The 9,408-nt window shown below is 39.5% G+C and overlaps 1 protein-coding gene across 1 annotated transcript in view; it reads right to left on the reverse strand.

Annotated features, from left to right (window-relative positions):
* The window catches only part of KMT2C (lysine methyltransferase 2C), a 193,942-nt gene that overhangs the window by 183,145 nt on the left and 1,389 nt on the right, over window positions 1-9,408 (reverse strand). The gene's annotated exons all lie outside the window — the stretch shown is intronic.

Below are 9,408 nucleotides of genomic sequence, written 5' to 3' on the forward strand. Positions count from 1 at the left end.
TTTTGCACTTTGCTTTGTATGACTCTCTACCAAGATGCCTGATGCAAGGTTAATTACTCAAAACATGAACCAGGAAACATTGTGTGTCAGAAGCCTGAAGTAGCACTGAAAGCCAGCATTTCCCAGAGCCTCATGGCTTGTACATCCCATCTCCTCTGCTCCCTCTAGAGCAATTCTGCTGTGAGCTATTCCTCCTAAACTTACATCCCTGTGGGTTAGAGAACATTAACTGTGGCACACTGTTTGCCCAGGAGGCTGGAAGTGAAACTGATGAGAATTCCATCAGTTTGATTGAATTCCTCCTTAAAAGAAAACCAAACACACAACAAAACCACCAGTTCTAGTCGTACCAGCACATTCAATGTAGTTGGTGATGCTGGCCTTGAGGCCGACGAGCACCGGACAGCCTCCATCCATGCTATCTAATTCCCAAACTCCCCCACAAAGCAGCCACATGCAAACTATGCTGGGAACAGCATGTGGACCACACAAAACCTTGGGCCAGCCTTGAGAACTGTTTGGCAGAGTGGTCAGAACTGTATGAGCAACCACTGGAACCATCTGGCAGTAGGGACAACACTGGGGACAACGGTGTCCAGCAACTCCAAACACTCCCTGCTGGGTTTTCACAACCACAGACAAGAAGCTGAATGCCAGAACACTACTGCTGGCTACAGCCATGCCCTCATCCATACAAAACACAAGCACAGCCTCAAATTAGCCCCACTTGGAAATGGTAAAATTTAAGGAAACTGAAATGATCAGCTCTTTTTATTTTTATTTCAAAATTCCCTTTTACAAGCTTTTCCTCACAATGAAAAGCATTTGTTCTGTTTCTAAGTTCTAGTCTCATGCAGTCCAGTGGGCCATGGTAAGAAAAAAATAGTCACTTGCTTTTATTACAAGGAAGGGAAAAAAAACAAGAGAAGGAAAAAAGCTGGAGTAGAAACAAACACATAAGGAACAGAGAATGGGAACTAGGGAATAAGGAACTGAGAAGGCTAGGAGAGAAAAATCTAACAAAGCTGATGAGTCTTTGGAATCAGCTAACAGAAGCTTTCAGAGCACGTATCTTAGAGGGTAAGAGGAGGCCTTCATCATCCATACGTCTAATAGAAAACCAAAATATCAGAACAAACAGCCCAACATGTTTGTGAAAACGCTGAGGACAACTGTTTCACAAAGTTGAGGGTGCCAGAAGAGCAGTTACTTCACACTTCACTCTATTAGGGCAGGCTCCATTTTAAACATCTCAATGTGTACAGTGATTTGGCTGGAAGTGGTAACGAGAAGCACTCGCTGTGCCAAGGAAGGGGGAAAGCGAGAGCAGTAGAGAGAGGAGAGCAAATTTTTATCTTCAATTAACTGAAATAAGAAAAGCAAATTTCAACCAACTCTTTGAACTTGTTGCTAGAATCTCTTGAGACTGAAATTTAAAGAAGGACTGGCAGTTATTGTACTGGAATATGCACAAAGTATTGCAAAGCAGGGGAGAGATAGGAAACGTACATGAACAATACTGGCTACATCAAAAGCAGCCAGTAATAAGGGCCTGAAACAAGAAAGAATCATATTAGGAATGGAAACAAGGGCATTTTAATGAATATAAAGGAACAGCATAAACTGTCAGGGATAAAAATCAGAAGAGATAAAAGCACAGCATGCAGTATTACCACTGTGCAGTATAAAAGGCAAACAAAGTTTCAGAAATATTTTAGAAGTAAGAAGAAAAACACAAAAGTCTGTACAAACAGTGTTTAGAAAGAACAAATGGATAACAAAACAGACTCAAATGCCATTTTCTGTATTTCAGCCTTCATAAAACAGATTTATTGTAGCCAATACTAAAAACTGATTTTGTTACTAGACTAAATAATCAGAGAAATTCGAGTTAGCAGGACTGGAAGAATTTCACACAATGCTTAAGGAAGGGAAAGAAGTAATCTCTAAACTATGAGCAACCATCTTCCCTAATACAGTCCTGTTGAAAGTGCCCTACATCCAACACATGGCTGAAGCAAGGGGCTACAAATATTTTTAAAGACGACATCTTAACAAAAATCCTTCTGATAAATTGAAAAGTGGCTCATATCAACCAAGTGAAACTTAATAAAGACTAGCAATCTTTTGAAGAATAAATCAATTAAATCAATATTACGTTGCTATAGAGGTTAATCTGGTTCCGTGCAGAACAAAGGAAACAATCACCTAATAAATAAAAGTTTTGTATAAAAATTGTTCTCCATTTCAGCTGTGGAATCTTAGCTGTGAGTAATACAAGACAAAACTGGCTTAATCAGCAGTAAAGAGTATTTATTTTATACGGTACAAAATTAGTTACTGAAACCAATTGCCTAGAGATACAGGAGAATTGCATTCACTAAATACTGCAAAAACAAGTCAGAGAAACATTTGTCAGAAATGGAACAGATACACGACACACAGAAGGATGAGCAAGATCACCCTGAAGTCTTTTTTGACCATACAGTTCCATTTATCTCTGGTGATTTCAGGAAAACTAAATATTCCTTTCATTTAAAAGAATTTCATTGTGCTTCTGAACTCCACACTTCAAGAAAAAGAACTCTGAATAATTCACTCTGGGTTTATGAAACGGCTTACCAATAAATCTCCCAAATTTTAAGAGAGAATTACTCCTCTCTTTATTAATAACAATACGGAGCCATCCTATCCTGTTCTGTTGAGCCCTAAGAACACTGCAGACAGTCCTCACTGCCAGACAAAGACAGGAGGGGACGACACCATTATTGGAACATCCTGGTACCAGGAACACTGGGATGTTCCAGAAGTCATTCTGTATTAGCTAAGGCTTCCAGACAGTTCTCACAGTCACCTCAGATGTCAGTAAATGTTTAGTGGCAGAGACTGCACATTTGGACCACATCTTCACTACCAAAAATCCCTTTTATCTTATCGTGCCATACAAGTGACTCAACTGCACATGCTCCAAGAAATATAAATACATAATAGGCAAAGTAAAAAACCTGTTAAATTTTCCTAAAGCTGATTTTTTTTTCCTGAGAGCCTAATTAAAACTAGTTTTGGCAAGACTTTATTTTCAGTAATAAGGCAGTAGAAAAGAAAAAGACTTCTTTTTTTTCCCGTCCCCCTACCCAATGCCAAAAGTCTGGGCCGAAGCATCCTAGTTTGATAGTGCTTCCAGCAGTTTCTTCAAGAAAAGCAATTAGAATGTTGATAAATACAGCACTGAAAATTAGTAATTATAAATTTATATTGGAATGGCTGGCAGTAGGATTGGGTACATGTGTGACTTAGTAAAAATACTTCCCAAAAAAATGTGAAAGGCAAAAATATTCTGAAAGAAGCAAGATCTCATGTGATTTTATTATATTGCCTATATATTGATATACTTATAGGAAAGAGCTTCCAGAATACCAGAAACTATTGTTAACATAAAACATTTACTTGCATTATCTGAGGGTACTTTAAATACTCAATTTAAGAATGATTCCCAGGATCAAAGTGAGAACTGAATTTCCTTATTTAATCAATCCCGATGTCTGAGGCAAGGAAGATGAGAACAACTCCTCTATCTATAAGCTCTGAAGAACCCTCTCGACATCATTATTTCTTTTTAAACAAACAATGAACCAGCATTATGTGGCCATAGGCTGTAAAAATCACAATCTCCTGAATTTACTCCTGTATTGGAAAACTCAAAGGAGTCAGCCTGAAAACCAAAGCCCCTCAAATTTCAGAGAGCCAAGGCTGTACCTTTGCAGACAGCGCTTCAGGCTGGTGGTGCTGCCAAGAGCCACAGCTCTGCCTCCCTCCCTGCCTGGCCCTTGCTCTGGCCTCCTTCATGCTATCACAAACACGTTTCTTTGCCAGGTTAGTTCTACCCCAGCTCAGTTTCCCAGCGCAGCTCACCAAGTGCCTGGGTCAGCACAGGGGAGAGAACAGCTGGTAGCAGAGGGAGGGCAGGGCTGCTGCTCCTTCTCGCTGCCAGCACCAGCTTAAGATTTATGGTGTTTGGGGAAAATAACCACCTGATGCACTCCATACACTCACTGCCTGTGTTTCTTTAAGTAATATATATTCGAGGTTTTAAGGGCTTTCCTGCTTCACCTTACTCACTTTCAAATGCACCAATGCTGTTAGAAGAACTTGGCGTAGTTCTTGAAACAAGCGCCCAAACTTATTTTGACTAACAGAGGAATGGCATGAACAGCAAAGTCTAGTGCCATCCTTCCAGTGAAAAAAAAACCAAACCAAACCAAAAAAAATGCAGAATTCAATACAAGTTACTAGCAAAAAAAACTTGCTGTAGTAGAATCTTGCTTCTCTGTATTTACGCAAACTATATGAACATGCAGATTGCATGACCTGGTGATCAAATATATTCAATATTGAAAGGAGAAAAGCTTTCAATATTTCCTGAATTTGTCAGTCACTTTATTATTTAGCATTTTAGTGTACCTGTGACAGCATTTCTCAAAAAGTTAATTTCATAGCATTAGTGTGTAATAACATAAGGGATCAATCATTAGTGGTGGATCAGGAAATTCTGTTTTCCATAGTAATAGACAACCCTGCTACCCCTCCAATACTGCTGTGCTGCAAGGAGCTTGAAAACAACTCCAGCCTGAGAAAGACAGAGTTCACCTATTCTCAGCAAGCCAACTGCCTTGGAAAGCCATCTCTCAGCTGAAATGATGACAAAGAATAGAAATGTCCATTTCCAATTACTTATCTTTTGAAAGAACAATGACAAGAAGTTAGTAGGAGTTGAACATGCTAACAAGAAAAAAAAAAATCCACAAGCAAAGCCAAGAAAATGGAACTGTTTTATTGTTTTAAGCTGGGAAAAGTCTCCTGTGTCATTGCATACAGGATAAAGAGATGTCTGGTGTGTAGATGGCTCAGACTAGCAACCAAGAGACTGGGCAAGACACACCTTGTGACCAATCTGCTGAGATTTCACAGACTGCCATCATACTTCATCTGTCACGATACTGTGACAGCTCTTGGAGGTCCCCTCATGACAAGTGCTACAGAAGTTCAGTGGATCATTAAATACAAACTTAAAGAAACTAACAACTGAAATGTCAAAAAAAAGTCTCAAAGAGCCCTTCACAGCAAGTGCAGTCTGTTTCAAATTGGGGAAACTGTGCATCTATTTCCAGCATTAAGCTTAACTTCACTCACCCATAGACACAAGTTAGGACACCACGTGAATCCATATTTTAACAGCATTGTGGCAAAACAACTCGATATACCCAATCCATTACACAAGTACTTATCAAGAACTGAAAATCTTAAGATTACTACAGATATCATTCACCTCCTGAGCACTGTGATCCAGGCTCCTATGCAAAAAATACATAAAGCAGTTGGGGAATTGCTTGGTAATGCAAATATAGTGGAGAAGTCACACAACATGAGCTGCTGAAGAAAATGGCACAAAGCTCAGCCCTGTTCTGCAAAGAGCCAACTTCAATCCTCACACCTCATCTCCTCCTCACTCTGTGTTCCACTATGTGCCTTCTGGCTTTTGGCCAAACAGTTTGATACACGTGGCTTGTACAGGCCAGTGTTTGTTTTAATACCTTAACCCTTTTCTGTGCAGTAGTTGTACAAAGCTCATCCATCAAACGACCTCAGTCTTGCCAGGTAGTGATGACCTTCCCTAACTGCGATCATGAATTTAGGAACATTTTTATTCTACAACACAACATACATCTTACATTTGCAAATGTTAAATTCTGAATTGAGAAAAGGGCAGGCAAGTAAAGACACAAGTTATCACACAGAAGGTGTGTGATGAACTAAAGAAACACAGCTGAGCTATAAAGCTTCATCCAACACATTAAGGTTCTTTTAAAATGAAAGTAGGTATCTTTAAATATTGGCCTACCTTAATGCAAATGCAACTAAAGTCACGATAAAAATTCTCCAATAATCATTTTCTGGCAAAAAATGCTATGCTTAAGGGTCCTCAAAACTATCTGCATGTGTGAAATCAATGGCCTTTGAAAACCTACTGCAGCTTACGCTGGACAAAGTAATAAAAAACTACTATGGAAATTAAAACACAGGTAATTAAAAATAAAAACACAAAACGTTTTCCACAATTCTGAAATCATTATCATATGCTGCTTTAAACTACACACATTTGCAAAAATAACTTGTAACATACATCAAGATCTGATGGATGCTGAAAATAAGGTTTTCTTTGTCTGAGCTCACTAGAGAGCTCAGACACTGATCTACAAAGGGTCACAATCCATGAAAGTTTTGCTACTAGATTTTGCTAAGAAGCTGCATCTGTTTGTACTGCTTATAACCTGCAAAGACTAAGAAAGCTCTAGTACTTAAAATTGGTTACAAAAATGTTTACTTCACCTGTACAATACTATTGTGATACATTTTCATGAGTAACCAGCTGTTCATACAATGACAATATAGTTAAAACTCTTCCTCTAAAACTTCTTTTTGACCACATTCCTATTCTTCAGGTCCTTACCCTGGAACTTAAGGTATAACCAAGCGAGAGTTAAGTTCTCAAGATTTCTGGCCATACAGTGAGATGGCACCTAATTATTTCCATTTTTCCTCCACAATACCAGCAAGATTGCTTTTAACCATGCATCTGGAAAGCTTCTTTCTTCTCCATCATGTCCTAGCTTCACTAATGCAACTTTATTATTTTTTTCCAACTTCCATAAATTCAATCGGTCTACCTTTGAAGGCAGAAAGGGGACACTATAAAGTATTTTGCTTGTTCACTGCTTGGATTACAGTTCTGTGCATTCTTCCTGATGCACCATAGCATGAACAACCTACTTGCTCTCAATTTCAAGGCTCTGCATGGCCTTTTCTTGCTCCACCTCTTAAATTCGAATTGCTACTCTAAACAGATACACCCTTGTCAAAATGTAAGGAAGAAAATAGGAGTGTTGGCCTGGCAGTTCAAGAAGGAAACCAGCTACCTGTGAAAATCCTCAGGGTGACAACGCTACTCTGCTTTAACTACATCCTCCGAGTCGGATGCCTGTGAATCGCTGCCCAGTGCTGAGACAGCCAGGGTACTTGAACTTCTGCATGTCCTTTTGCTCACAGCATTCTCACAGCTCCCTTGTGCTTTCCCAATACACTTCTTACATTTACATGCTGTCTTATCTTTACATTTAAATTAAGAAATTGTTTGTGCAGGAGCAACCTTTGCTTATGCATTTGTACTGCATGTAGCATAATGGTGCCCTGGCCTCTAGGCACAACTACAATACAAATAATAAAAATGAACTGTTCACCTTAACTTTCCTGACAGTGCTGCCATGAAGCTACATCCTTCAAACAATGATAAAGGCCATTCTAGCACCACATTCTACCATCTGTACCTCTCTTCAGGTACTGATGACACTGATTCCCAGTTCTTCACCTACAGGAAGCCTCCACTGTTACCTGTACTTATCTGTGTCCACAGCACCACTGGAATTTTTACTGATAACCAGGTAAAATGCAGAATGAGATGTGGGCAAGCACTTTACTGCTGAAGAACCCTCTGCTCCCTTAACATAAGCCTACTTCTGGGAAGAGTTGAGAATCCCTGGCATCTCACAGAAGCAGATTCAAGGCAGTTTTCCATCTGTCTGCTTAAACTCATCAAATTTGCTTAAAAACATGGCCTTCAAAGAAGGTAAAGTACCAACCTAGAGCACCCTCCAATATGGCACTGCTGTTTAATGGAGGAATCCATAGCTGAGGAATTATTCTGTTCTGGTTTTCCCAGTTTAATGCAGGGCTCTTCGTTTTATCATTACTTAGACTGCACTTAGACTGAACATTCAATGGAACATTTCCTACAATGGGATAAAGCAGTTGAATAATTTGACTGGCTAATAGTGATTTAGACATGTGATTACAGTACAGAAAATGGTCTGACATATGCTCTTTTATCTGGTTTACATGAGGCACATTAATCCAACTGGAAAGCACAGAAGTGAAAAGGAAGACAGGACCAAGCACTCTTAAGGAAAAAATAGAAAATAGTTTTAGTTGTCTTATTCTGTATTTGCTAGGTTAGGTGTAATCAGTATTTTCTAAATAGGAAAACTTACAAAATAAAACAGTTTTCTTCCCAAAATGGATGCAACTACAAACCACCAACCTATATCTATACTACGCAAGTTAGAAAATAACTATTTTTTTATAAAATCTTGGTTTCGGACGCATTTATGACTTATGTCATAATGCCTTTACCAAAAGTACAGGATTTCCACAAAGATGCAGCAGGACACTGAGCACCACACCAGCCAGGAACAATCAGAGTGTGAACAAAAAGAGTATTGACTCATTTTAATTTTTATCTCAGCTAATTTAACTTCCCACTTTTATACAAACACAGTCATGTCAACCTAAGTTCATATTTTTACAGGAATATTTTATTTCCTCCTAAACCTAGCCAACAACAATCCCATGACACCAAAAACCTAAGTGAAGGCAAGGAATTACTTCCTTAACACACACTTTTCCTCAAGAGTGCATACACAACCTCAAACTGGCCTAACAAGGTATGTCAATTTTCACACGTAACACTATTTAGGTTTTTTGTGCAGACTGATACATTTCAGTTGCATTTGCATTTTTCTTCAGAAAAAAATTCCTTTAAAATAAGACATTCAAAGGTTTCCCATGGAAGGTTTGGATTCTGTAAGTAGAAATAAAACCAAAGTATGTAAAACTAAGCACAAAGGAGATGAACCCAAGCACTTCACCGCGTGTACATGTTTGCCAACTACTTTCAACAACCGCTATATTAAAATTTCTATCAGGTAAATACATAAGATAATGAAAAGAGAGACCTGTAAACAATAGTTTCCCCAAAACCAGAGGTGGCATGAAAATCTTTGCAGGTAAACTTTCCTCAATGGCAACAACAACAAAAAAATTCATGTATCCCAAACTAATGATAATTCTGTCCTGGGATATTTACATATTTGTAAAAACAAACGCATATGGAAGATGCAAAGCCTTTGCCTGTATTTAGGTCCAGCCCAGCAGAATCCCTTGTCATGTTGTGGACTTCCACTGTGACCTTATGGTCGAGCTTGACCTTAAAGGTCTTTTCCAACCGAAATGATTCCGGCACGGAAATTGGCAGCGAGGTTTGGGGTGGGCGTTTAGGGAAGCGCCGGGACCTCGCCAGGACCAACACGGCAATGTCAAACTGAGCGCGTCCCCCAAAACAAAGGGAACAACCTCTGAACCCCGCGACTCGGACAGACCCCACAGCGCAGGAGCTGTTTCGGTCACCTCCTGACGTTCCTTCTCCAAACGTGCCGCCCAGCTTTGCCCTATTACCGCTGCCATCAGCTATGCCATGGCAAGCTCCATCCTACTCAAAAATAACCCGCGGGGAGCGCA

The sequence above is a fragment of the Corvus brachyrhynchos genome, unplaced genomic scaffold (assembly GCF_000691975.1).
Source record: "Corvus brachyrhynchos isolate BGI_N302 unplaced genomic scaffold, ASM69197v1 scaffold18, whole genome shotgun sequence".
Lineage (NCBI taxonomy): Eukaryota > Metazoa > Chordata > Aves > Passeriformes > Corvidae > Corvus > Corvus brachyrhynchos.